Raw genomic sequence first — 25,177 nt, forward strand, 5'->3', positions numbered from 1 at the left:
AATGGGAAAGCACAAGTGGTTCAAAAAAGAGCAGTGGGTCAATGGAGCACAAGGTCTGGGTTGCCAGATAATCACTCCCTTAACAATATTAGTTTGACTTGTTTGGAGGGTACATGTGTTCACGAAACACACTGACAGCCCTGAGACTGAAGGGCAGTTACTGGGAGTAATTAGAGTCAACATCCAAGAGTCAACAATTAGAGTAAAAAGAGTCAACAGCCAAGATAAGCCAAAGACCAACAAGTCCTGCTGGGTCACTCCTCCAAAAAGACACCAGAAAGAAGCTGCTGTTGCAAGTACCTGCATAAAGCCACCAGCGAGCTGTGCCACCGACATCAATGATGCGGGAGCTCTACAGGCGCATCCCTCTGACTTTTGCAGGGCTAAAGGACAATGTGTGCCATGGCACATGAATAGCCAGAAGAGGAGCGAATGCACAGCTACGTCCTGCCAGCAAGCTGGCTGACACACAGGAGAACATGCCCCACTGTCAAAAACCCAGCTGTGGGCCAAGGGCATGTCCCTGGGCTGACCCTCCAAGAGGCAGAGCCCTTCCAGAGAAGTCCCGTTCGACTGCAGGAGCTTAGAGAATTACCCAGAAGGTTCAATGCTGTGTGGTGCTGGACTGCTACTTCAGTGAAGAAAAAAAAAAAAAAAGGCAGAAAGCAGGTGAGGAGCTGCTAAATAGTGTCTGCAGGGGAGAAGGACCTACTGGTGATGACCCATGGTTATGGCATAAGGGCTGATTCTTCCAGCCACAAGAGCCGTTTGGCACTGGGCTGATTTCTCAGCCTCTGTAAGCTCAGAGGGCTCATGTAGCATCTGCAAACCAACTCCATGGACTGATTCCATTTATCAAATATTTGGCAAATAGTTGCTTGACATCATTAGGTAGGTCCACCACATCTCAGGGCAAGCTTACTAAGACAGGCAGAGGAGATATAACTGGTCCTTTACCAGTCACTCATATCACCTTCTACACACAGATTTATTTAAATGTGAATAAGTCACAAGGACAACCACAATAATAAACAAAGCACATGCTGAAATCAATAAAAGCATATCAGGTTACTAGAATCTAGGACCGTGGGTGCAAATGAGCCTTGGTTTTGAGGACCATCATAGCACTGACATCTGGAGCAAAACCTAGGAACCACAGCTCTAATAAAGCTTTAATGCTGGAATGATGTATGGATAACTTAATTGATGTCAGTGTTTTGAAGGGAACAGCTACAACCTTTTGTTAACATGATGAATGGCCTCATGTCAGGCTGAGAATTTATTACAAAACTAGGAACACCCCTTAACCTCAATGCCTCATTTTCCCTGCTACGATGACAGCCAGACACCCTCATGGAGCCACTGAAATCACAGCTACAGGACCTCAATTATGGGTCCCAAGAACCAATCCACAGGGAAATTTCAATGACACAGAATCTAATGTAAAAAGCTTTAAAAACCCAACGATGCCCGTTTTTTTGTTATTAAAATAGTCAGTGCAAAACCATGAAAGGATTGTTATCAAACGACTGTGAAAAGCACTTTGGAAGAGGAAAAAACATCACCAGGAATCCGCTATGATTTAGCTAATGGGATAAAAAACACACTTAGGAAAGAATCAGCCATACACCAGAGTATGAGAGAAATTGTAAGTTTTAGGGAATTAACAAAAATCCAAAGCAGTATTTACATACTACCGTGGTTACTATGTGGAGCAGAAGACTGTTTTTACTCAGCTGTTCCCTCCACCACAGACTCTGCTAATTGCAGGACCTGGGATATGCTTACACTCCTCTGTGTAATGCATGGATACACGAGCTAGCTTTAGATCAGCTAATTTGGGTAGCAATCACAAGCCAACAGCAAGCTAAACAAGGGCAGCAGAAGACCCAGGAGAAGCCTAGCAGATGCCAAGCTTCACTTCATCGCATGGATGCTGTTCTCAAGAGCAGTTAGAAGAAACCTTCATTGAGGCACATCTACATTTCCTTGGCCACATTGCTTAAGGCAGACACAGAGTCATCCTGTTGTTATACTTGAGGTGCTAATGTGCTCTCCATCCCCATAGGTAGAACACCTCCCTGGTCTACATTTCCATCTTCCCATGAGTAAAACTGGGACAAGACTTCATGTGTCATGGACACAGGGGATTAAGATACTAGTAAAGAACTTGCATGTTCTCAGTTGGAAGCTGATAAAGAAAAGATTCATAGCTTAAAAGTATATATATATGTGTTTTTTCTTCCATGCACCCTCCCCTCACAATTTGATGGAGAGACCAAAAACACGGCAAGTATGTGTACATGGGAGGAATTTGCTCAGCAGTTAGCATAAAATAGCTGTAGTAACTATTATGTTTCCTATGTAAGAACATTCAATTCACTAAATATCACCCTGCAGCATATTGCTTAGTTTACAAAAAATAATAATAATTACAATAATAAAAAAAATTACCGACAACAATCCAGTAGGAACAAAATTCCTTCCTTCTATAAGTCTTACTGAAAGTGATCTTTAGGATGACTGCTGGCAACAGGATGTTTTTCAAGATAAATTCAAATATGTTTACTTTATATAAACATACCAACTAAACACTTTGCTGGTTTGTGTCTGTCTTTTATGTCCAACTGCATTTCAGTCCCATCTAGAATTCCCAGAAACCATAACATCAACCCTGTCCATAGGCCTTGGCTCAGGTTCCAACTGAATAATCTTTGATATAATTCAGAGTTTGATAAAGCTATAAGGAAGCATCTTCCTGCTCCCTCCGCCCCCCCGATTTTACATGGAGATGCTTCAGTTCTGCTAGCTAAAGGCTGCAGCAACCATAGGGTAAATACGTATTAATATCCAGGCCAAATAAATCCCCATGTTCCTGTTAGGTTGTTGTTCTTGTATGTACGACACAATATAACACAAAAATTTTACACTTTTGTGGATCCATTCTCTCCTTAAATGATCTTTCAGGTCATTATCTGAAATATGCATTTCCTTTGTCCTCCTTCATTTCTCTTACTTTTCTTAGTCTGGTTAGTTTTACAGGCTGTGAGCCTCACAATACTTATACTACAATAAATTACTTTTTCTGGCATTGTGGAAGGACTGAAGTAAAACATCTACACTAGATCTTCAAGCCATGAAGATTGTTAGAGTGCCTCATGCATCCACAAAGGGAAGAAAATCCTCCTCTTCAGTACAAAGGAGCAAGTTGTAAAAAAATATTCCCCCAATACAACTCTTTTTTTGAAAAATAAGAGCAGGAGCAGATGCATGATGGCTGCAGCCTACCAGGCTGTGCTGTGAAACACAACGGCAATGCTCACCGAGCACCTCCTCATGCTCTGCCTCCTCCACCCACGGGAAGGAAGGAAAGGTCGCGAGTGAAGTGTTACCCCAGCAGCAGCCACAGTCAACCACGCGAGCTTGAATCTCATCCAAATAGCCCCAAACTGCTGAAGTTACGAGCAGAGGTTGCAGCATAAGCATCCCCAAAGATTTCTGCTTTATCCTAATCCTACTTCGTAGCCTCATTCCTAGAAGGAAATGAAGCCGTGAGCAGAAATCCCCTCTGCAAAAGGCTGTACGAGGTGACGGAATGTCACAGTCCTACTCCCAGGGCTTGGTCAAGCCTGTGCAAAGCATAATATCCAGTCTGGCTCATCAAATGTGGCATCTTCCCCTCCAGGAAAGCAGGAAAAAACTCCACTAAAATCTGTTCCAGTTCATCCATGGGTGGATTTCTCCTCTCCAAGATGGAGCTCCTCCCTGCTCTAGATGGATCATCACTAGTTAGTGCACAGTTCCTTCCTATACACTCAACAAAATCCTTATTAGAGAACCAGGAACAAAGTGAACCAAAACGATGCAGTTAAAACCTGCTTTAGGCAAAACATTTCATTCTGAATTAATTCTTAAGGTCTGCACAACCCTGCTTTCACCCACACATCAAAGAATTTCACTGACAATTTTAGATAGTTTTTATTTTCTGATTTGAAACTACTTTCCATTGTGAAATAACTCCATTTTTAAAATAAGCAACTATTGTCTTGCAACCAAAATTGAAAGCCTGCAGCCCTTCTGAATGCATTTCTTTCAGTATGTGTAGGAATTTCTAAGCTTTTTGATCTGCTCAAAAATTCTGAAATATGCTCTCTTTGGGTCAACCACACAGAATAATTTTTTCAGATCTTCCAAACATATTTGCACAGAACGCTCCCCCTTGACCTAAAAGAGTAATTGGATTAACTGCTAGCAGTAATAGACTATTATCCTCTAAAAAGACTAGCCAAGATAAGGCTGCATTTAGATCCTTGTGCATAATAAAGACAACGACATCCAACATAAAAAACTGTTGATAAATTCTGCTAAGTGCATCTCCTTTTTTCCCTGTGGAAAGGGCATGGACATTGCTGCACCCACCCTTATTTCCGAGCTATTCCAGGCAAAAACAGCCTTTGATTAACTCTAATCTGGCCACTATTCAGTGATGCAGCTGCCTATAACCGTGATCTAACTATGTCCACATGCAAGACTATGGTTTGGGAGAACTGCAGTTTCCTCTGCAGGTGCTGCCAGGCAGTGCTGTCAACCCACGTTCCTGCTCAGCAAGGGCTAAATAACATCCAAAATTTGCTCTCAGTTGTGCAGACCTGCTGCCTTTCTCCTCCCAGCTACCAGGACTGGCAGGTTTGCTATGCAAGACGTGCCCACTCGTACTTAACTCTGCTGCTCAGTTCACCACTTTGCTGTGCTTGCCACTGAATGAATAAGTATTGCTTCCTTGCCTACTCTGAGTGGCTTTCTGCTTTTCCCATCCACTAAAATACACGCAAGCTGGCTGCTTTCCAAACAGGTGGGTTGCTCCATGCACCACAGCAGACAAGATAGTAATTTACAGTGTACTATTCATTTTGCTGGAGTGTGTGTATCCAAGAGCAACAGGCACACAGACCAGCATAGGGCAGAGCTGTAAGCACACCAGAACATTACTGGGGACACTTCATGGAGAAACAGGGGCTGGCTCAAGAGGGGATACCAAAATGGCAGGATCTGTTGGGTCAGCCTCAGAAGATAACCCATCCAAATGACACAGCCACCAAAAGATGTTGCATCTTCAGATCAGGCTGTCACCTAATGCACCAGCATGCAGCTTGTGGATCAATCGTTCCTCTTTCTGCTGCAAAGACACAAGGAAGGGAGCCTTGGCGACAAGAAGAGGAGATGGGAAGCAGGACCAGATGGAAACGAGAACTTGCTCACACCCCTCACCCAACCTAACCCCATACCCACTCTGAATAGCTCAATGCAGAGAATATCTCAGAGTCACACAGAGAACTTATGTTTTCCTCCATTGGAAAAGTTTGGGAGAAAAAGCAAGGAATGCCACTGGTTCTAAGAGAATATTCTTGCAGTGTGGTGAAAAATCAGGGAAGCAGAGGAGGTGGCAAGAGAGCTGTTAGGAAGGTCCAGGAATGAGTGGGCAACTAACAAATTCTGAGAGAGTTTTGGAGAACTACAGTTCACTACTTATAAAATATTAGAATGCTCCTGTACAACGTAACTTTAATAAGAATTTAATTATTCATCTAGCCCTATTTGGAGCTAGAAGAACAGTTTCAAAAGACACAGGAAATCAGGAGAAGTGGGAATGCCTGGAGCTTTCTTCTTCCTATTTATAGAGCATCTGTTGACAACAGCAGGGCTACAAAAGGAGACGTAAATTTCCCTAGTGGTGGGGAGAAAAGAAAAACAAAACCACAAAGAACTAACAGAAATCATCCTGGAAGAGTAGAATAAAGAATAGAAGCCTGCAAAAGGCAACAAAATTTTCAAATAAAAGACTGGATCATTCCTGAAAATCTGAAATAAGGATCAGCCACACCTCTTGGGGAACAGGAGATGAGCAGCAGTACAATAGACTAAGACTCTATTTCGGGGACTCTCCACTACTTCAGCTCTTGGGCATTTCACTTGGAAGAAGGGGACAAAAACAGAAGCACCATTCATGAAAAGACAGGTGACACGTCCCAATTATTTGCCTCATTTACTGTGGATTAACAAAAAGAAGGAGGCAAGAAATGGCGTGTTTTAAAATCCAAACTCATTACAGAAAGAGCCGTTCTGAGAAATGGCCTCAGAGGAAATCTTCCAAAGCAAAGCACAGAAAACTAATCAGCAGGAGCAAAAAATCTCAGCGTGACACAGAGAGGAGCTCAGCGTGTTCCCGTGGCCCTGGGAAGCGGCAGACCCCTGTATGCTGCTCTGGTTCAGCAGCGCTGCCCAAAGTAGCAAGCGGCTTTGACCAGAGCTACACACACAGTTGCTGGATGATATATATATAATATGTATCAGAAATATAATTTCAGAAAATATTTTTTTAAAAAAAATCTAATTTAACCTGAAATTAATATTCTTCTTCATTTTAAGAGTGGACGTTATTTTCAACAAGTTAAAAGTTAAGCTTCTACAAGCTGGGTTTCTGTAAATACAAATGCATACATACACAAAACATTTCATTTTTAGAACAGTCAAAAAGCTGCAACTTTTTCACACATTCTTTTCTTGGACTAAAGCTTTAGTTAAATTCACCTCCATCCACAAGTGGATGCAACCCCCAAAAATTTCCAGCAACTTATTCACCCTGAAAAATATTATTCAATTGTAGCCTCAACAGAGACTCAACCACAAGAAAACTCTGCCTACACCGTAATTTCTAGTTACCAGTGTATTACCTACTGCAGAAGACACTGCTGGAACAGCTTCCCCATTCAGCCAGGGGAAAGCTCAAACATCCAGGTTGCCAACACTGCGACTGAATAACGCACCTTAAATAATTTGACAATGAGCCAGCTTTTTCTTTTCCTGATCTGGCCTGTAAAGTGTTAAGTCATTATATCTGCCTAAACAGTGTATCGATTCAGAATGATGTGCAACTGTATGACTGCATTTCTCCCCCTGCCTTTCCTGAAATAAAGGACCATGTTTCAGGAGCCTTCACTTGACACAGGCGCAGCAATTGTACTTGACAATATTTTTCCCCTCTCTACACTTACTAAATCCCTTTGGACATTACAGAAATCCATGTGCAATTATGCTATCACTGTTACGCAGTGTAACTGCAAAGCACTTGCTGCATATACACTGAGGGGTTTTGCTTTTCACTGTTAATCAATTTAATCAGCACCGAGCCAAATTAGCAAAAGATTAAACTACCTGTTTTCCTGTTACTGTCTACCTTAATGATCATGCTTGTAGAGTCCAGCTACATGTTCTGTGTATTGAGATCATTCCCAACTACCCAACAACTTTCTTTCGTACGGTATTGTGGTACTTCCACACAGCAGGCAGCACATCCACTAGCAGGCAGAATTACAATTATTTTCATAAAGCACGGCTTTAAATGTTGTATTGTTACTTTATGTTTAAAGCGGTATCTTTCAATCCATTGAGACAGCTGTTAGACCATGTGAAAGACAAGGTGAGACAGGTGATCAGCACTGGGTCACGAGAACCGGCAGGATCTCGCTGCCTTGCTGTGAACAACCAATGTGCAGCAGCTCAGCTAACAACACCAATCTGACAGGTCAGGGAGCACACGAGGAGGACTTTCACTGCCCATTTCAGTTATGCCAGCCTGAACAGACAACTTTTGAACTGGAGCTAACTTCACCTCAGCAAACATGAAGCCACCAGCTCCTCGCTCTCCAGGCAGACTCTGCAGGGAGATGTCTCAGCATCCCTCTTCTTCTCCTTGGCTTGTGGGCGGGCAACGGATGAGCAGGAACTTCTTGGCTCCCCAAAATGAAGGAGCCAACCTATCCCACGTACACACAGAGGTGGTATCGAGAGCCTCTCAGCCTGGAGAAGAAGAGGCTCTGGGGAGACCTTGTTGTGGACTTCGAGTACTTAAAAAGGGCCTATAAGAAAGATGGGGACAGACTTTTTAGAAGGGCTTGTTACAACAGGACCAAGGGTAATTGTTTTGAACTAGAAGAAGGGAGATTCAGGCTAGACATGAGGAAGAAATTTCTTCTAATGAGGGTGGTGAAACAGTGGCCCAGGTTGCCCAGACAGATGGTGGATGCCCCATCCCTGGAGACATCTCAGGACAGGCTCAATTTAAGTTAACATGAAATTCAGATGTAGCTACAGGTGATCTCCATGCCTGGGTGGCTGTTGCTACCTGAGCTTGCACAGCCACCATCCACTGCCAGCCGCGGGAGATGGCTCTGCAGCAGCATCAGCAGCAACACACATATGTGCGCTCGTAAACACTTGAATTGCAATACACTATTTGGAATTGACTTCTTCAGAAATCAAAATGATCAAATAAGGCTGTTCTCTTAAAGCAGAAATAACAGTGGAGTTCATTGCATTTAGATATACATTTTTTTACACTACATTGCGTAATATGCTCACATTGGCGTTCAGCACTGCAAATGACATAAAAGTAACCCAAGGCAGCAAACACAGCAGAGCTCTAAGGAAAAAAAAAAAACACCACATCACATTTCACGTTCCAGTGCATGAAGTGAATACTGCAGTCCCCTAGCTTATAACACTATCAAAGTTAGCAGAGACAAATGTCTTTCTTAGAAAAAAGTATGTTTCAATACTGAGCTATAAATTTGCTTCTAGTGTTTAAGATGTAGCAAGTAGTCTTTATTTCAGAATACGAAAAAGATACTCTTTCCAAACTAAGTAAGGACATTGCATACCGTAGATTAGAGCTGAGGGTCTGCCTCTGGGCATACCACGATCACTTTCTGTACTGCTTTGAAACCATCCATACTACAGACAAGTCACTATTTCATTTCATTACCGTATTTATGCCTACTGGGCCTTTACATAGCTCAAAATAAATTAAAACATTTATTCTGGAAGTTGGTTCAAAAACTTTAAAACACGGAAATGACTTTTTGTTGCTGTAAATGTCTGCAACTTGTGGATTCACACCAGCTCCAGTTAAACAGAAAAACAAACAAACAAAAAACACCAAGAAAAGCTTCAGAGCGATTTGCAGTAGCTGAATGTTTGGCCCATACAACTGTCAAAACAAGTGCTCGAGTATGTAGGTCCTGCAAACACTCATTACCAAGCTTTGCGTTACTTTGGACAGCTCAATTTTGCAAACTGTGTGCTCAGCAGCATTTGTACAGTTCCTAATCACCAGTGGTAGGAGGCTTTCTATCGTTCCTTGCCTTGTTTGCCACATAAGCACTTAAGGTATTTCTAATATTAGCCCCCACAACTCCACTTGCATTTTAAGTGAATGCTGGAGAACACAAAATACATTTTTAACAGGTTCTCACAGAATTCATTTAAGAAACAACATTTTTGCACATTGAAAACAAATCTATCTTTCCTATTACTTTTAAATGCACCAATCTGTAACTTCCACGTTACCAATGTACTCTGCTCCTCAAATGAAATCCTGAAGAGATTTTTGCAAAACTTTATTAGCATTTTAGTCTGCCTTTAACTATTAATTTCATGCCAGAGACGCTAATGTGCTCCCTGTCACATGCACTAGCTTGCCACCACACTAAGGAGAAGGGGACAAAGGCTGCAGATAATAGATATGCCACCCCACCCTCCAAGCCCCTCTGTATGAAGGTCCTACCTCTCACTGCCTTGGTCTTTTGGGATCAAACCCACTTGAAGCCCTCTCTGGAAGGAAGAAGACAGTGACTTTGAGCTGCTTCTCCTTGTCCTGAGCTGTCATGCAGATGTGAGATTGAGGCTGTCCTGGGTGTCTGTGGATCTCCAGGCTGCTAAACACAATGATCGGAGATGACTCACTGTCACTCTCACATACATTAAACGGTTCTGTCAATTCTCTGACTTGAATTATCACTGTAATTGTTGCGTCTCACAGCTGAGGAGCTGCCACTAGGGCTGACTCAACCACCGGAGAGCTCCCGCAGCCGTGCTGGGTCGGGCTGCCGTGACGCTGGGGCTCAAACCTTGCCCTTACCCATCAGAAGTCATTCTCTCCCACCAGGTAAAACAACAAAAGAGAGCTTCCCTCGGCCATATCTGACAGATCTGCGCTGAAATTTCTCTCCAGGAATGCTTTGCATATCATATATTAATAGTGTCTGACTAACGGCTTCAGCTTCACATCATGTCTAGACAAAGTGTCCCGCTGTGGGCAGTTGCCTAGAAGGGCACTTGAAATAGCTATGGGTGAGCAAAACAGAAACTGCGTGGAGAGCTGACACATTGTATGTTCACTGCATCTCATTTATTTACTCTCAGAAAAACTGAAAACAACGGGAATCTGGCTGAAGTTTTAGGCAGAAAGAGGCCAAAGCCCCAATATTCATCTCTTTCAGTAGATGTCCATCACCCAACCAGCTAGAACAAAGGAAATAGCCAGAAGACAAGAAGTGAAGTTATTAATTAAAAGCTCCACAGGAGCTTTTGGAGGGTAAAAATGTAAACAAGCACAAGTTGCATGAAACAGGTGTTTAACCCAGTGCTCTCCAGTGTCGAATTGTTCTCCTGAGCCCAGGTGAACTCAGCAGCACCCAGCTACACACTGGCTGCGCCCTGACAATATGGAGTTTACCCAAGCATTAACCAAAACTCCGTAGCATCACATACTCCATGCAGGAAAAGGACTGTCAACACATAGCATAGAAGCACCATGATTGCAAAGTCACAGAAAACTGATGCTGAAAACAAAGAATGGATGGTAAAGTATATATAGCCCACCAGAGTCTCTACCACTTCTCAGCAGCCACAGGAGTTTGCCTGTCCTTCCCACCTCTCTCGTTAGGTGAACACTGCATCTAGATATAAAATTGCATCTCTGCTTTCCTTCATTTAAATGATCTGTTTAAACTGAATGCATTTAACTCCCTTTCAGTGCCTTTTATTATCCTCTAACATGCTGTGGCATGATTACAGTTTTAAATATTTACTTGACTTTATCTTGCATCTGGCAAACGTATTCTGATACTCCCAAGTAAGTCCCACACAGGATTAAGTTATCCACTGGTCTTTGCACAGTTGTGATGGATCACATTTATTTTATCGCTGTAATTCTCTCTGAATCAGGTCTGCAAAGTCTAAGGAGTTTTTCAATGATTATGTTATGACAGATGAGATTTGCAGAAACCAGACTAATTTCCAAGTTTCTATAGAAGTTAAGTCTTTTTTCCCCATTAGGATTTCTCAGTTTCTACATGACTCAAACCCATATAAAGCCTGGCTATTACTCTGTTAGTGCTGTCAATTTGTATGCACCTTCTCAGTTTGTTCTCTTTCTTATTGTTAATTAACTATTTCATATTGCAAATTCCAATTTTTAAGATAAGGTGCTGTTGTCACAATAGTCCTGTAAGTGAATCATTATAACTATAATGCATTCATAAATAACACATTACAAGACTTAAAATAAATATTTTTTACAGCTATTGCAAACCAATTGGCCTAATAGAAATTGTGCACCCATGAAATTAAACTGAACAAAAAAATTAATTTTCAAAGGCTTAGTTCTCTGAAAAAGTTATTACCTCTAATTCCTTTTGGTCAATGTTATTTTCTTTTTGATCCTAAAACAGAAATTAGAATACTAAAATAAATAGAAATGACAGCCGCTGGGTAGAGAAGAGAAGTAACAAATAGCAGTCATATTCCACTGAAGGCCAGGCAATCACAGTGGTGGGAAGGAGAGAGGAAAGGGAAGGAGGGAGGAGAAAAGCAAACACACAAATATCTGCTAATGAACCTGTGGAAGTATAACAGCAATACACCCACACTGGAAGCCAGCAAATTCAGGGCCTCAAGAGCAACAGCAGACTTCTTCAGGATGAGAATTAAAAAGCAGGGTCCTGACCATCTGTGATCTCCACATGTTTTTAGAGCAAGAAGGGCAAAATATCAAGAGTGGTTCATCACTAATTGCATGTCAACATTCCTGCTCTCCTGGAGGAGACAGCGAATGCAATTATGCTTCGATTTGATGTCACCAGGCCTTTTGCAATTAATTCACCTGTGCTCTCAAAGACCCCTTTGATAATGGAGAGCTCTGCACAGATCCCCAGATACACCTGAATAGGCTGGACCAACATTTGCAAAGGCTGCAGCAAGTGCCCACTGCTGTGCTCTTCCCTCTGCCTTTGCACAGGTTTCGATGCCCATAGATAACACACATGTAAGTGCTCACCTCCTCCTGGGAATCACCCTCCACCCTGCTGAGGACACATCCCCAACAAGCAACAGCAACAAACAAAATCCTGCTTCATTGAAAGCTTCAGCTGGGTTTTCATAGCCCCGTGAGAGGACACAGGACTTTAATTTGATCTCAAAGCCCATGCGTAAATTAAGGAGCCTTTGCAGCTCTCATTTAATTGATTACAACCATCGTAGGGCCAGACACCTCTGGTGGAGAGCAGTTGGGAAATGGGTGCCCTACGATGCCAGACTGACCAGCACAAAGCGTCTTCACAGCCTCCTCGCTTCCAGGCATCCAACAAGGATGCTCCAGCACAGTCAAGGGAAAATTTTAGATGTTTTATCACCCTTTCTGCCCCAATCAAACTTGAAAGAACTAAAAAGCACCCTGGCTTTCCCCACACCTCCTTCACCCCTACTTCTCCATCTCAGGTACCCCACTGTGGGAATCACCATGCCGTACCCCCGACGGTGCCTACACCTGGCAGACTCGGCACCGCACACGTTCCTGCAGCACTGCACAGACTTATTGTATCCCCATTTGATTGCCGTGAAGAAACTCGGCCAACAAGAAAATGGGGAGTGGGAGTTGCCTGAAACCAAATTTGTCACTTTCTACACAAGTAGAAAATTCAAAAGGACACTTTTTCCCCCATGTTGAAATAATTAGACAAGTCCACATTTTTTGGCTGACCCAGCTTTGTGTTTAGAGACACACTCTGTAAAATGCCTCCCTGATTTCTCCTGAATGGCCTTTAAAACACTGGCAGCTCAGTCTGCTTAGTCAGCACTACACACTGAAAGCTATTAAAACCTGAACTTTAATAACTAATCTCTTGTAGCCACTCTTGCCTATCCCACAGAGCAGTAACACGACACATAAGAGTTGCTCCTGCAGCATGGAAAACATTTAAATTTCCTTCATACCTAAACCAGCAAGATTTTGATTTATTTTTGCCTCACTCTTGATCTCAGGGCTAATAAGTCCTGGTCAGATAAGGCTTTTGCAGGCTATGCAAGGCTAAATCACCTAAACGCACACCGCCAGCTCACAGCATTTTCCTGCTGCTGGCATATGGAGAGTCTAGATGAAAACAAGCAAATACCGGGTAAAAGTATTCCAGAAAAAGCTGAATATTTATGTCTTGTACACAGAAACCTGACGGGCAAGCGAGTGCTTTAGGTAGAGATAAAAGAAGTGACAGAAGAATAACTTCTATTTATGCAGTCTACATTTAATGAATGCATGAACATTTGCAGATGATTAGGGCTAACCCAAGTGCTTTGTTGTTCCTATCAAAATTCTGAAGGGTTTGGATTTTTAATTATTCTTTTTCTTCTTCTTTTTTTTTCCTCCCCCCATAGTTGCAACTAAATATAATTTTTGGCTTTGCAAAGGCCTATTTCCATTTATAGAATCCAGATGACAGGCTAGGGATGATATTTTCCTAGCTGAGGCATCTGCCTCCTTGACAGAGGGAGAGATAATCATGTTGGGTGAAACAGGCTCGGCGTCTGTGACAAGCTTAAGATGTCAGAAATGAGAGCAGCGCATCTTGTCCCTCTGGATATTTTTTTCTTGCGAAATTTAGCCACATCTCATGTGAAATGCAGCCAGCTTGCAGTGCTGCTCTGCCGCCAGCGACAGAGAGGGGGAGGAAGGAGGGAGGCAGGGGACCGTTTCGCTTCCGAGGCTGCCACAGTTTCTATTTAATTGCTTGCTTATTTATTTAATTATGGCAGCAACAAGGACTTCTGGTCAAGCTGCCAGTGTGCTTTCCCTGGAACAATTTGCTGCTCTGAAATTACTTTTGCTGGACACTCCCCCTTCCCTCCATGATCTCTCTCCATCGAGAGCGGCCAAAGCACAGAGCAGCCCCATCTTCTTCTGCATCCCCATCAAGAAGCAGTAAGATGTCACAGCTGACTGGAGCCACCTTGCCCTAAGGCAGCAGAGGCAGGAGGCCCAGAACATAAAGGATTTGCAAGGGGATAGAGTCTGGACAAGCATCTCCAGGTGGATTGAATCCTCAGATCTGAACAAATGCCTCCATGGCACATCTCACTGCCCACCGGACTAACCCACTGCACTAACTTCCTGCTTTTCCCCTCGACCACGCTGATTAAGTCCTGCTTTTTAAATTATAGATCAAACGTTCCGCGGTCACAGATCAAATTATACTGATCAAATTAGTCAGATCAAGGTGGTCCTTCTCTTTCCAAATGGGGCATTTGATGCTGCAAATGCAACCAAATGAACCTCTCTGAAAGCAGATTCCTCCTCACTCTCACAACTGACTTTCTTGCCAGATGCTGATGTAAATGCTCACAAATCATGGAAGATTTCCAACAGATGTGCCACCTTCAGTGAATACACAAGAATAAGGAGGCATTTTGAATTCACGAATAACATTAAACCATAAGCAATTGCTCGATGCAGATGACTGTTAGTATAAATATTTTAACTAATGTTCACCAGGGGATTTTTTTTTTCTAAGGAAGGATGTTTCCCTTGAATTGTTTTTTAAACTACTGTTTTGTAATGACTTGCACTATATCATGAAGAAGCTCCCTCATCTTGTCCTAACAGCAGTACAAGTATTACTCTTCACAAAGTTTTGAGTTAATGAGACTAAGAAAATGCATTTTTATTCCTAAATTATTTCCTAAGAAACTCAGAAATGGGCCCTGATTCAGAACAAATGAAAAAAAAATGTCACAGAAAATAATCCTGCCAAAACTACAAAGCATTCCTTGAATCCAACACTCCCATTCCCTTCACAGCAAAAACATCAAATGCAAGAAATGCCAATACATAAAAGATGTATAAGGTGATACTGCAAGAGTTTCAGCAAGAGAGAGACATATTCTTTGATAAATATGAGCTCCAGTCCAATACAGTTATTCAAAGTTAGTAACCAACTAACAGACAAGAGTCCTCCTTTTAAAACACATCAGGCAACTGAGGCTAGCAGACAAACCGTGCTCCAGACAGCAGCCGGCTATTATTTGACCAACTATATTCTATTTACTCTACTACGAGCTTATATTTATTGAGTAAATGCTACCACAGCAGATGAAATTCCATCTGAATTGACTGAAGCCAAGGTAACAGTCCCTGCCTGGCTGTGCCTTTCTCACTCCCTTTGCCCGACACTGCTGGTCACATCCCTGCAGAAGCCCAGAAGGACCAAGGTGAGAGCAGACGAGAAATGACAGCAGCAGGTTTTGGAGAAGAACAAGATGATGCTGAAAACCATTTTCTTTTTGCCAGAGTTACCTAAATAATGCAAAACTCTAGACTCCTCACCAGTCCTTCCCTACCATAGTCATGACTGTTTCCCCTGAAGGAGTCCGTCTCTCTACTCCTGCTGTATTTTGGGACCAACATTTTTGTCCTGTACTATGGATGCTAACACATAACAGACCCTCACAACATTCACCTGTTCTGACACTTAACTAGCAGATTCCACAGGAGGAGCAGACTGCTGTACTGTCTACCACAGCGATTACTAGAAACAATATATTTTAATCTCCAGTTTTCAGTGCAAGATTTTAGCTACCAGTGGTCTATACTCACCCATTTAATGACAACTTTGTCAGCTCATTATAGCTAAAGCAAAAGGTCCAAAATCTGCCCCTGGAAGCACACATTTAACTGCTATGCCAGTCTTCCTCCTTCAGTCCAAGGGTTTTTAAGTCCAAAGCTCTACAGTTGCGAAGATGAAGACGTGAAATATGCTTGAAAAACGTGCCAATCATTTTTCACACCCTCTTCATCATTCAGCAAAGAATGACAGCAGAGCAATCTAGGAGAGGCCTTTGGGGCTTCTAGTCCTTCTCTGTGCTATAATTTCTTAAACTCTGTTCTTTTGTCTTCTACCTTGTCCATTTGGCTCAGGCCAATGAATACACTCACTGTAAAGTGTGAATTATGCGCAGCATGCAATCGATGGGGGGAAATTTGCTGTGCAACACTGAAGCACCAACACAGCCAAGTACTAAAACACACAGACTTTTCCTGTAAAACGTACATGCATATAGTCATATCCATAAACATATTTAAATTTTTTCATAGCTAGCTAGATAGGTATCTCCTAACACTATAGCTACTGAATAAAAAAAAAAAACCATCAGGACTAAGAATATGGTCAGATTCATTCATCTTTGAAGACAACACAGTCGAGGTGGATTAATCTTGCTTCTAACATGCAGTAGTAGTGTAGGCACCTGAATAATATCTTGTGAATAAAAAGGACTTTTATGTGCTTGCTTTTTACTTAGAAGAGCTTATTATTTGAATCTTGAGATTTCTAGCCAGCAACAACCACCACCTCTACAAGCAAACACACATGTACACGTGAAGCAGTTAATGTTTGACAGTTGTATTATAAAATATTTCAAATGTGTCTTTGCCATATAACTAATGTCAGAAAAAGAGTCCTGGAGTGACTGGAGTACGAAGAGTGTAAAAAATATTTTGGTATACATATCCTACTGGATTTTATATTTTGCTGTGTATTTTCAGCAGTTGAAATTGTAGAACATCCCCAGCATTTTAAATTTACAAAAGGACTCCAAAAAGAGTGAAGCTCCATGTATAAACTTTTGTGGTAGAATAGCTTCTCATTTGCAATATATTCAATAAAATCAATTCAAAAGCATTCAGTACGGATCAGCACATAGTAGAAAGCTCTACTTAGGATTATCTTGAATGACAAGTGGGAAACACTCTTCAAGAAAAGCTGAAAAAATGATAAAGGAAAGTAAATTAGCAAAAGAAGAGGCAAAATGATCAGACACCAAGGGCAGACAAACCACAAACTTTCTGTTTTATATATAGCATACGCATGTGGCTGTGTGGCTGCCCAGGTTTGTAAATATTACACGACAACAGGGTCCCCAGGAAGTCCTGTTGAGATGCTACAGTCCTATGGAAACAATCCCTTGTGCTATACAGGGACTTCTCCCCAAACTGCAATGTGGCTTTTCCTCTCCATTTCTTCTCTCACTATCACAGTGAAAATATTTGGCCACGCAAAGATGGAACAATTTTCTTGCTATTAAAATAGGAAAGTAACAAAAATGAAACTAGACCTCAATAATCCTATATCCATCCTCTAGACAAGTCTCAATGAAAACCAGTTTTGATGAAGTTACTTAAACTTTTTTCCTTTCAAAACATTCCAACATGCATCGCTGGTTATTCTAACCACAACATGTCACCTAATTTACATTAAGTGCCATTTTAAAACATCCTCCCACTTCTGAAACAGCCACATTTCACAGATGACGTCTATAGGGGTGGATTTGTTAGGAAATTTTCTTGGTCTGGTTCTCAACTGCTTTCAGGTTACACAGGGTGCAACTCCTGAGGGAATTGCTTTCAACTGGTTATCAAAGGAGGCACCACCTCCATCCTCCCCACACACTGCCAGGAGATGTCAAGAGAAGGGCAGTGCGAGAGGAGAGGAGTTCTGCCTACACTTTGTCTCTCCCCTTTCCCTCTGAAAATTGCTCTTCTTCCCAGCAACCCTATCAATAAAAACCAACCAACCAACCCACCCCAAAACGCATTTGTCTGAGCTGAAGGGAATGGAAGAAAAGCAACCTTCCAAATCATATGAGATTTTTGGGCTGCAAGGACTTTTTTTTTTTTTTCTGAGCAAGACAGGCAGAACAAATATGTATTGCATAAGCACAATGAACTGCAGAGGTTTGCTGCAAGTCAGAGAGCAGAGATGTGTGTAGATGTACCTACAAGGAGTCTAGTGAAAAATGACAAAAGATTAGAGGGGAAGTGGTGGAGCATTGATTTGAAATGTTTGAGCGCTGTTACTCTTACAAGAGCTTGGAGATCTCTGCATGAACTTACTGGACAGAAACAGTCCTAAAAGATGATTCACCATCAGTTTTGCTCTTCGAACTTACCACAGCCCGTCCTTCCCCCCATTCTATTACATTCCCTCTGCCTGGTGCTGTGGGAAGGGATTGGATGGCTATGCAAAAACCTTAGGACTCCCTGATGGTTCGCATGGGCTCATGCAGCATTCACCCTCCTCATTGCAAGGTGATGAAACCAACACACAGGGTCAGGTAGGGAGCTGGGATCAAGCCTAAATTATCAGAGGACTGTGGATCTGGTGTGCACCACAGTGCACAGTTTAAATACAGATCCTTTGACCCGACTACTTGAGGCTTAACCCAATAGTTAGGGGGGATTTTTCTTACTCGCTGTGCTCAGATTTACTCATCATCCGCCAAGAATTTCACAATTGAAACCAAGATCATGAAAATATTAATAAGCCACAACTGGCTTGCTCATTGCACAGCCAAGAACAGACTGGTAATCTGTTTCCCAAATATATTTGCCTACTGTTTTTTTGCATATTTTGACCACTCAGGTGAATGGCAAGTTTTAATAATTATCAGCAAGTCTCAGGATGCAACACAATCCACAGTATAGCTCAGATGTTATGATCTGTGCTGGAGACTCACTCCCTGGATGTCATGAAAACCCTGCAAAGCAATTACAGAAGCAAATAAATTATTAAAAGAAAGAAGTGACAGCTCTGGGAATTGATGCAGATACTAGTGTGAATCTCAGTTGTTACTGTCAGAAAGTTATTGTTCAGTAGGTGATTAGTAATTAATAGGAAATGAGAGTTTGGTCATGTTTTGAATACCCCGTTCATTAGCCACAGAAGGAACAAGCAACACAAGTTACCTTCAGGATTTTGGTGGCTCTTTAGTCTGCTTCAGACAAACAACCAAGCCCAGCCACCTCTGCCATTACTCTGGCTCAAAAGTTGACCTTCCAGCACTCATCTTCTCAGCTGCTTCACGGCCAGCTGTGGTGCTCACTCCTCCACCCCTGAGGAGCACACTGTCACCATCTTCTCCCTCCTCCAGCCCCACTCCCCTGGCTGCACCCCTGGAAACGCCGCTGGGCAGCAAGTGAGGCAGAGTAAGTCTTGTACCCACATGCTCCTTCCTTAAATTAGTTTTCAGTTCTCTCACATCTGAGTAGAATTAAAACTTACAAACTTCTACTGCTGTCCTTGGCACTCTTGACATCTCTGTATTTTCTTGTTTGCTTTTTCTCCTTTCACTCTCTGCATCTGATGCAGGACTTGTCAGAAAGGACATAAGTGAGAGAAAGCACTTGACAGAAGATGAATGCAAACATCTAAAGCAAACTTTTTCTACAGAAAAAGCAAAGTTTCAAGCCCAAGATTCCTCCTGTTTTTCAATTATACTTTTTTTTTCTAATTGAAGTCTTTCCAAGAAAACAGACATCAGCCTCAAAGCATTTGCTTAGTGGAAAACCTGGGGTGTCCTGGAGCACAAAAGAGGCAGAGGAAGAGAGAGGAAAAGGTTTTGCGTAGGTGACATTGTGACTTGGTATGAAGTGTCTCGGTTTGTATTTTGCAAATCCAGTTTGGATTTCTGTTTCTCTTGGAGGTGGGTGCTGCAAGCTCATCTGCTGCAGCACTGCCTTGGTTCCTTCACTAAAACTTGTAGACTGATTCGAGGAGAGTCTGCTCAGTGGTAAATTAATTGCCTCCGCCCCCCCCCCCCTTTTTTTTTTTTCATTTTTTAAACATTAAGTGAGGATTTTCTATAAACCTTCTCGGTTTTGAGTCTCGGGATTGGACTAGATATCTTTCAAGGTCCCTTCCAATCCCTTACATTCTGTGATTCTGTGTGGCTTGGTTTTCCCACTAACCCTGGGTTGCTAAACAATTCTAATGCCTCAGGGTCAGAACGATTAACAAAAGTACCTTTTGCTCACTGTTGTTCTCAGAATCTCCATTCAGCTTCACCAGGCACTCTCCAGTTAACCTTCACTATATGTTCAGTTTGCACTGCATTCTCAGAACTACTACTGCATTTTGTCAATTTTCATCTTTTCTCCTATTTCCCTGTTGCAAGTTATGATATTCTATTTCTAGTATCACACAGTATTTTTAATAACAGCTAGTGAAAACTTTATGCTATTACATATAATCAAGAGGAAATTATCCTGGGTAAGCCAGAAATGAAAGAATACAGAAAGGACAGTTCTGTATATTGGCTCTTCACACCACAACTAAAGAAAACCAAAAAAAAACACCCACCAAAAAAACCCCACCACAAACCAAACCGCACACTTAAGTCAAAAATAACTACAAAATTAAGAGCTTCCAATGTTGAATGGTCACAGGTTTTCCTTGACTGGGCAAAAGATGAACCCTGTGCTAGCTGACACTTGATCAACCAAAAATAAGGCTGTTGTGATGGAAGGCAACTACCCCAACCTTGCACCACACCACACCATGATAAAGCCCAAACACGTTAAAGCTTCTCCTTTGGTAAGCTGGCACATGTCCAATAAAAACATGCTTTTTTTGCCTCGAGGGCAGACTGGTTTCAGGCTGGCGGTCCTGCGCAGGGCTCCTGACACACAGAGGAGGGATGAGCTGCCTGACATGACCACGGGCAGGGACACGACCATTCAGGAGCTTCAGCTCACTGCCATTAAAATTAAAAGAGAGCCGCTGTTGATCTGAAAGGGCCACCCGCAGTTATACTTTCAGAACTGGCACCCTAATGGCTGCGATTGTTATTTTAACACCTATCTGTTGCTACGTGGTTTTATTAACAGAAAGGATCACACGCAGCCTGAGGCAAATTTAAATTCATACTCTGCTATTTCATGTCACTGTACAATATGGCAGGCTGTGGTTTGATTTGGTTTCAAGTAAAGCAGCCTAACAAACTTCCTTCCAAGCCATTAATTCAGAAATATAATAAGGCTAACACAACTGCACTGACTCATTAAAGCAATTTGATGTAAGCTGCACTCATTAGAGCAGCTACAATCTATATTCCTCCGACTGCAGCCTTGTTTTCAGACACCATCAGAGAAGACCTGCTGTGCCAAATGCCTCTTCTGTCTCATGAAATCTTTGGAGAAATAGTAAAATAGAAAACCTTGATTTTCTCGGGCCTTAAAATCTATTCAAATACAAGAATATTGTAACATTTTGAGTCTCTTTTTATCCAGAAAAAGGTTATTTCACTAGATAAGAAGGGCAATTCTACCACAATACACACAGTACTGTGAAGACAGTCATGCAGGACATAAGTTTACAGATACACCTGATAAACTCCCTCCTGTATTTGATGGAAAAGATGGCTTAAGAGTAGAGGAAAGAAAATATAGAAAAGACAAATTATAAGTGTGCCACAGTTGAAATAAGAATCAACCTGTGACCTTGGTGCTGCTAAGTTTTAGTTCTCATTTCTAAAGGTTTTCCTGTTCCTGCCAATTAAAGTTGTGACCATATCTTGGTTCCATTTTCCTTCAACTTTCTCTCTGGCCAAGAAAATCTATATAATTCAGGTTAGTTAAGGTTTTCTGTTTTCTTTCTGTATACATAGAGCTGCTGGGCATTAAAACATGGAATGAAATAAATTAGGATAAGGACAGTGAAGATACACTATTGTACATTATCTTAGTAAACGTTTGGCCTTATTTCAGTGGAACAAATGTAGGAACCCCCCCAAATCTCTGGAGTAATTTAGAAATGAGCAAGCACAATAAGAGTCAGGAGTATTTTAGTGCTCCAGGCTTTAAATTTGACCAATGAGTTGCCTCTAGCTATGTCCGAGGAGCCCCATTTTACCATGCACTGAGGTGGTGGATACAACCCCTTTGCTGTGCCCTTAGTTTTATAGGAGCCCTACCGCAGGAGTCAGCCTGATGGACAGAACGTGCATTTGCCATCACTGCTATTTTTTGTCTCATGTATCTGTTCTATTTCATCTTCAAGGAAGTAGAATAAACCTGGAATAGCAGCTCCCAAACACTGCAGCTCCCCATTGGGTGTTCCTTCCCTCTCCTCCATGTCATTTGTCAGTGAACTCTACCTTCAAAACTCAAAGGTGGAAGAAGTTCACTTGTTAAACAGAAAAATTCGAAGGGATAATCTACCTCTTTCCACCTTCCTCTCTCCAGTTTTAACTCTTAATTTCAATATCATCATCACTTGCCATAGTGTTTAGAAAGTATGAGCGTAATTAAGTATAAGGTTAAAATTCATGATGGTGAAGAACTGCTAGCAGATAGGAAGTTTTTATAAAAATACATTAGAAACAAGCCAATCAGTTTCCAAAAACTACTGCACAGAAAAGCATTCAATTCCTGACTCTAAGAGGATCTTTCCCCACCTACACTATCCCTGAGGGTGAAGGAGTCTCTTGGAAAAAAGGAACAAAGCATTCAAACCACCAGCAGACCATGTGCAATACAACCATGCCTTCAAAATCACCAGCAGGCCACCAAGTCTGCGCATTACAAGCTAGGATCTGTTTAAATATTGCCATCTTAAAGTGAATATATGTTCCTTTTGTCCGAAGGGCACTTAAAACAACACAGCATTATGTTTCTAGCTGTAGGAATGTTCTCCAATCTGTGAGACTGAAGAAATTAGCATTGCTCTGAATCACACGGTACAGATCAAGTGCCATTAGACTCATAAGAGGTTGATTACAGTGTTACATTCATTAGAACAGTAAGGAAACACATTTTGTTTGAACCAAAGCGTCTCTTGAACAGAGAAGTACTAAAAGCAAAAGAATAAACCTATTCATGGTATGCTTAAAAAGTGAAATAAAGGCCTGTAATTACCAGGTTTTTAATGGTCTCTGTATCAGGTTACTGTTTCAAAGCAATAGATCTGCTAAAGGACTTACAGGACACCATTATGGGGTGCAAAGAAGAGGGTTGAGGTGACCCCCAGGCAAGGACTGGTGCCAGCACATCACATCGCTGTGGCAGTTAGGCATTAAGGAAATAATGGGGACGTCAGGAAAAGATGCAGGCAGAGCCCTGCAGACACAAGCCAAAGGAAAACAGGACCATGGAGGACAAAGCAAAGAGTCGGGCAGGAGAGCCAAATCACCCTGGTCTCAGGGGTTTCTATTCCCCAACATAGAAAAAGGAGAAGAAAATGTACCACATCTCCTACCTTGGCCTACAGACTTCCATCTTCTCTCCATTTAATCACTCCCAGGCTGACTCACTTCACAGGACAAAAACATGATCCAAGATCAACTTGCAATCCAAATCGCATGTCCATCTCGCTTTAACAAAAATAAATGCTCTCAGGAATACATTCAAGCAGCAGCTAGAAAATTTTGAAGGGGGAAACCCCAGGAAAGACGAATAGCTTTAAGTCACCACGTCCAATTCTCATGCCCTGCAAATGTCTGGGCACCAGCATGTGTTACGGGGTGCCGGACTGCACCCCGCAATGGTGAGCATGACTTCAGGATGTGCAGATGGGAGAGGAACCTCAGCAGGGTGTGATGAAGTGCTCAGGCTGCATTAGCTCCCTATATAAATACAAGGATAAAAACATCCTCCTGGGAATTAGCGTTTGCATTTTGTTTGCAGGTTTTTTGTTGGGTTTTTGTTTGATTGTTTTTTTGTTTGAAGTCTGCTAAGGGCAACATATTTGTAGTTCACTGGACACAGGCTTCCTAATAATCTTTATTGTTCCTGGTAATTTTTAATGAGTTGATGTAAGGCAAATTCACTTCCTTCCCTCTTAAAAAGAATTTATGAAAAATTATCTGTACAGGAGTAAAAGCCTCATAAACGGAGGAGCCACATGCCCATGATTGGAATTAAAGCAGCCATCTGTTTCTTTACAGTCATGCACATCTCAGACAAAAAGTACACACACGACATATGTCACTACTTCCACTTTCCTAATAGAAAATATTTGTCATGATTCCCTCCTACAGGAGTGCTGGAAACTCCACCACCAGCTTGCAACGCTCCAGGAACCCCTCCCACTAAAGCTCTGCAAGAAATGTATTCAGCTTTTTTCCCTTCCTCTTCCTCAGCCAACCCAGCATAGTTTTTCATGCCTCTGTGATTCCTTTGCAAATATATTTTCCGCAAGATCTATAACCGGGCATCGGCTCGCTGAATTCTACCATCAACAGGAACTGCACTGTTGAGCTCCATACATATAGTTGTGTCTTACCATTTAAAAGTTAATTTAGGAAATGAAGCTGTTCGTTGGATGATATATTTTTATGTCAATGTATTGTAGCTTGCAATTTCTTCCCTTCACCTACTTCCAAATTGCTCAGACAGAAGCAGACTGATGGAAATGTATCAGACATACCCAGACATACTCCTCAGCATCAACTTTCGGGCAGTTACAGATAATTAGTGCAAAAATTCCCACTCTCCCTCACTGAAGAAGTAAGCAGCAGCACTGTGCTCTCTCTCCTTTGCTCTTCACCACACACATGTATCCAGCTGGAGACTCAGGAGTTGGAGATTGTACTTCATGGTAACACATCTACATGAACAGCGCACAACTATGCTCTCACTCATACCATATTAATAAAAGTGACAGGCTAAGATGTCTATGTATAAAGCATTCAAAAGTGTCATCTGTGGCCGCATATACCCTTAAGTGGTCTCCTGGCACAAAAACATCTCTTCTGGGCTAGGTTTTGGAAAGGAGACACGGTAGACACCAGAGATGCTATTTCACCTTCCTCTCCTGTTGGAAACACACTGCACAGCCGCTTATGTCTCCCTGTACACCACAGCTTTTGGGTGCATCCCACCTCAGCTTAAAAGGCTTGTTCAATGAAATGTCTCCCACTGTTTCCAGAAGCTTGTTAGCTTTATGGCGTGTGCAATTAGCATCTAATCAAAAGAAAAGCAGGATCTGTAGGACAATTGAAATAATCAGTACTTCTTGAATCTAACCAACCACTGACATCTTGCTAAGTCACACGTGTCACCCAGCAAAGCAGCTCCTGCCAGAGGCAAACTCAGCGCAGCATCTCTAAGAGTCAGAACTGCCCCAGTGACGCTGCTGCCCTGGAACATGAGCAGAATGCTCGGGAGAAGCCATCAGGAGGTCACCATCGTTCTGAAACATGCTTGGCCTTAGTTCTGCTTTCTTTCCTACCCCGA

The 25,177-nt window shown here is 42.1% G+C and overlaps 1 protein-coding gene across 6 annotated transcripts in view; it reads right to left on the minus strand.

Annotated features, from left to right (window-relative positions):
• The window catches only part of FGF13 (fibroblast growth factor 13), a 312,624-nt gene that overhangs the window by 115,230 nt on the left and 172,217 nt on the right, over positions 1-25,177 (minus strand). The window contains exon 1 of one of the 6 annotated variants that reach the window (XM_065643584.1): positions 9,623-9,646. The exons of 4 other annotated variants lie outside the window; for them this stretch is intronic. The gene's annotated coding sequence lies outside the window, so the exon portion shown is untranslated. Of the gene's footprint in view, positions 1-7,669; positions 7,706-9,622; positions 9,647-25,177 lie in introns of those variants that run through there. One more of the 6 variants, XM_065643583.1, reaches the window with a different exon arrangement.

Source organism: Caloenas nicobarica, chromosome 12 (assembly GCF_036013445.1).
Source record: "Caloenas nicobarica isolate bCalNic1 chromosome 12, bCalNic1.hap1, whole genome shotgun sequence".
Classification (NCBI taxonomy): domain Eukaryota; kingdom Metazoa; phylum Chordata; class Aves; order Columbiformes; family Columbidae; genus Caloenas; species Caloenas nicobarica.